Source organism: Carassius auratus, unplaced genomic scaffold (assembly GCF_003368295.1).
Source record: "Carassius auratus strain Wakin unplaced genomic scaffold, ASM336829v1 scaf_tig00020785, whole genome shotgun sequence".
Classification (NCBI taxonomy): Eukaryota; Metazoa; Chordata; class Actinopteri; order Cypriniformes; family Cyprinidae; genus Carassius; species Carassius auratus.
Window position 1 is genome coordinate 33,228 of NW_020525056.1, and position 4,958 is coordinate 38,185.

General features: G+C 37.4%; 1 long non-coding RNA gene across 1 annotated transcript; it reads left to right on the top strand.

The window, feature by feature from the left end:
* Nucleotides 1-441: 441 nt before the first annotated feature.
* LOC113076578 (uncharacterized) lies at nucleotides 442-4,735 on the top strand. Its single transcript, XR_003281200.1, has 2 exons — nucleotides 442-494; nucleotides 4,523-4,735. It is a non-coding gene; the product is annotated as an uncharacterized LOC113076578 (long non-coding RNA).
* The last annotated feature ends 223 nt before the right edge of the window (nucleotides 4,736-4,958 follow it).

The following is a 4,958-nucleotide window of genomic DNA, read 5'->3' on the forward strand; positions in this document are numbered from 1 at the left end:
TATAATAAAACGCTGTGAATGTTTAGAGTTTAGTTGTCGTGTGAAGATCTCTTCCACAAACAGAGTTCATTCAGAGACACACAGACACGTTCCCTTCTGCGTTCAGGGGATTCTGTGCATTCTGCGTTCAGGGGATTCTGTGCAGATAGATATCAGTCCAGTGTTCGAATTGAGGGGGGGCTGGGGGGCTGGATCCCCCATAAGCATCAAGGGACCCCCCATAAGGCCCAAAAAATTACTTTGTGGGGGTCCCCTGGTTTTTCATTAAAACTAAAATAGAAACAGTATTTGACATAGCCCTATCTATTTTTTTTTATCAAAGTATTGTGCTGCCGCTCCCATAAAAAGCTCCTTCAAATTAGATGTGCGTCTGAAAATACGCTAAAGTGCGCCACACGCTGTTTTCTGAAGGAATTTACAGACTGCGGGAGCGACGTCGGTGTGTGATTGGCTGACAGAGTGATCCTTCCTCATTATTTTACCTCACGATGACGGTAAGATAATTATTCTTTGTTTTATGATTGTTTAGTAAACCTAATTTACTGCTACTGAATAAGTGTTTATCCTAGAATCGGACAGTCACTTTTATTATAATCTTGGTCTGTCAATAGTTGTTGTTTTTTTATCTTATGATGCTAGCTCACTATCGGATTGTTAGTTGTAATTAGCCATCTAACGTAATTCTGAGAAAAAAGCTAGAGTTGCATCCATTCTAAATTAAACAAACAATTTTAAATCTATAGCCATAACTGCTCATAAACAGTGTTAATTTAATTAAGGACATTATTACTGATGAAAATGTTAATCAGGTGAAGGCTTTTTTTGTATCAAAGACGACAAAGCAGGGTTGCTAATTCTCACAAATTGTGCGTGAGACACACATGCATTGATTATTACACCGAAGACAAACATGCAGATCAACCGTTTTTGTTATGAATTGTATCATATTTTCCGTTATTATGTATAGCCTAATAAAATTAGTGTAGTATTTAAGGTTAAATGGAGAAAATGGTTTTAAATTCAATGCAAAGAGGCAAATTAAAGTCATTTTGTGGCATTTGTTTACCCACTCTAATAAATATTCATCTATGTACCGTATTTTTCGGACTATGAGTCCAAAAATACGTCATGATGAGGAAAAAAACATATACGGTAAATCGCACTGGACTATAAATCGCATTTATTTAGAACCAAGAACCAAGAGAAAACATTAACGTCTACAGCCACGAGAGGGTGCTCTATGTCTTCAGTGTAGACAACAGGAGCACTGAGCAGCGTAGAGCGCCCTCTGGCGGCTGGAGATGGTAATGTTTTCTTTTGGTTCATTTCTCTTGGTTCATGTCAAATTAATTTTGATAAATAAGTCGCACCTGACTATAAGTGGCAGGACCAGCGAAACTATGAAAAAACTTATAGTCCGGAAAATACGGTAGTCTAGTTGCTCAAAAGAGTATTGCAGGTCATAACTGCTTACTTATTTTTAGGTTTTGCATTTGAATAAATATTTAGTCTCAAATTATAAATTTTAAAAAGATACTAGTATAAGCACACAAGTGAATATTAATGCAATAAAAATACTGAATTTAACCCAAGAAAAGTACAGTAGGCCTATTCATGTGAATTGATAGTGAATCGAGATCGAAATTGATTAATGGTCATCAGCATCGTAATCGTATCAAATTCTTTCTATTTTTTCCCTCTTGTAGAAACACTATTGTGACAAAACATATATTTAATGTAGTCTCTCATTCACCACTATAGAAGTTCACCCAACTATGACAACTTCCGCTTGAAATATGAAAGGGTTGTGTAACTACATTCAAGATAAATTAGTTAAATGAAATAAAATGCCTACATGTGCACTGTTCAAAGTTTATCACCATTAATAATAACCTTAATAAGTAGCATGATTATCATATAGTGCTTTCTTAAATATATTTGCAGTAATGACAACAAATATAATATTACAACTTACATCTTACATTATTTTCAGATATGGACAAGGGAAAGAAGAGAAGAGCCATCACTGACTTTTTTGAAGGGTAAGCCTGTTTATTATTATTATTATTATTATTATTATTATTATTATTATAATTTCAAGATTCTTCTGGATTTTTATTTTAATTTCTGCTCTTTAAAAGTGACTTGGTGTGTCCCAGGCTTAAGACACTTAATCAGAAAAAAAATATGTAAGGAAAACACTTTGAAACATCAGATTGGTATGTAATATTTATTTCTTGTAGCATACAGCCTAAGAGGAGCCTCATCGCTCAGGCTACAAGAAAAACTAACAGACCTGCCCCAATCCAGGACAAACCCCAATACAGACAGACCAGCCCCAATCAGAGCAGACCAGACAGACCAGCTCCAATCCAGGACAACATTAGTCAGCACATCCACAACAAACTGTTCACATCCAGCCCAGTCCACGAGCACAGCTTTGTCCCTGCTTACTAGTACAGACTGGGTAATACACTTCAGCAAGCAACAGCTTGAGGCATGGACACAGCTGTACTCTCCTTGGCTATACTTAAATGGAAATAACGTAGGAGGCACATTCTGCAAATATGCCAAGTGCCTTTTTGGAGTCCAAAAGGGAGTACAGGTGGCAGAGGAGTGGGCTTCTGGAGAGGTCACAGCAAAAGATGTCAGGGCCATGAGAAAGAAAATCTACAAACACAGAGACAGCTTAACTCACAAGGCATCAACAGATATTCAACAGCAGAAAGAGAAAGAGGTGTTGCCCACCTTGACAGAAACTTTGAATGCTAAAGTTCTGTTGGAGACAGTGCACTCATTCAGAACAGCATATTTTGTTGCAAAGGAGAAGTTAGTTTCTCAAAAATGTATGGATTGGTTGAGTTACAAGAAATGAATGGAGTAAAAACTGTCTCTTGTCACAAATCCGATCACTCTTGCATTAATATAATAACACACATTGCCAATAAAATGAGGAAAAAAATTGTCTCAACAATTAAAAGTGCTGGTTCTTGGATCTGTCTTACAGTAGATGAAAGCACTGCATTTGGGAGAAGCTACCTCATCCTATACCTCAGAGGAGATGTGACAGGAGAAGGTGAGACAGAAAACATTTTTTTTTGGATTTGATTGAGCTGGAGGAAGGAACAACTGCTGATGCCATATACAAAGCTCTCAGAAAGAGTCTCCTGGAAGCTGACCTGGATGATGCATACCTCAAGTCTCATCTGATTTGCATAACAACAGATGGGGCATCTGTGATGACTGGAAGACAGAGTGGTCTTATCACAAGGCTGAAAAAAGACTATCCTTTGCTGGAGAGTATCCACTGTCTTGCTCACAGGCTTGAGTTATCAGTAAGTGATGCACTAAAGTCAGTCACAGGTTGCAATCACTTTGAGATATTTATTTCAAAGCTGTATACACTGTACCATCAATCCCCAAAGAATGCCAGACAACTTTCAGAGGCAGCTTCTCAAGTTAACATCTGCTTACTTAAGATTGGTCAAATTTTTACCATCCGCTGGGTAGCAAGTAGTTTTGTGACTCTGGTTGCACAAATGAAAAACGGAGCTGAAGATGGATCTCGCTCTGATATAGAAAGAAAAAAAATCAGTGGTCTTCTGAATCGCCTCACATGCACTGGCTTTGTTAATGACCTGGCAACCATTAACAATGTGCTACGTGAACTTCACTATCTATCTATCTATCAAAATACTTCAAACTTTTTCAAGCCAACTTCAAAGTTGATCTAGTTTAGATTTGTCTTTTTTTTTATTTTTCAGAACAGAAGCACTTCTCTTATGGAGGCCACACGAGAAATAAAGATGACAATTGAGGTGTTGAAGGCTTTCAAGATCACCCCAGGGAAGTCAATGGAGAAAGCAGCGGAAGCTGTTAAAGTAGGAGAATTCAAACAAGTGCCCTTACGTTCAAGCAAGGAAAATGTAAATAGATTCCTATTCCTCCAAGCCATCATCGACAGTCTCTCTTCACGAATGCCTGACACAAATCTTACAAAGATTATAACACCACTGGATCCCCTAAACTGGCCAAAATCCAGGGAGTCTCTTATTCTCTTTGGGGAGAAAGAGATCCACGACCTGGCAAATATGCTTGAAGTACCAAATAGGGAGGCAGTTGAGGACTTCAGAAATTGAGGTCCTCAAGAGCTTTGACACAATTGGAACACTGTATAAGTCCTAATATTAACGTTATGCTGTATTAATAAAAAAGGCATAAATGATGAGTTAAATCCCGTTTAATATAAACCTGCTATCAGATGCTTCATTAGTGACCAGGTTTCTCGACAACGATTAATCTGAGAGTTTAAGAGCGTTTTCTGAGAGTTATTTTACGATCGTTCGTTATTGATTCACGTGTGTTTCCCAAAACTGCACTGAACACAATCGCAGTATCTGTGCTTTAAGAGCTGCTTAGAGTCGCTGTCCGTTTGTCAAGTGCTGAAATCTCATCTTATAGAGTGACTCGTGATTGTAGCACACGCTCGTTTACTGAAATGTTCATCTAATGCTGTGTTCAGACTCTGTCAGCAGATTGTCATTTGACTGACAGCTTCTGATCAATGTGGAAGCAGCCAAATATCTCCAAATGAAAGAAAACTCGGGTTTATCTTTTAAAAACAATACTCCTTCACAAGGCGTTCAGATGAAGAAAAAAAGAGGATAAAACTCCAGAAGAAGGACACAGATTCAGTTCACATTAAGAGGAGCATCCAGCAGGACATACAGAAGATAACAGTTATACAGATACAGTTATATACTTCTAAAGGCCATGTCTCTTTTCTAATAAGAATGTTTAGGTGTCTAGTTTTAGAAATATTATTCCATTTAATACATTAAAATCATTCACATTTTATATTTACTTTCCTTCAACTGGCTATATATCCAGTCATAGTTGGCGACATATGTTTTCAGTATCATTAGGATATAAAAATATTAATTTCAATCAGGACCACT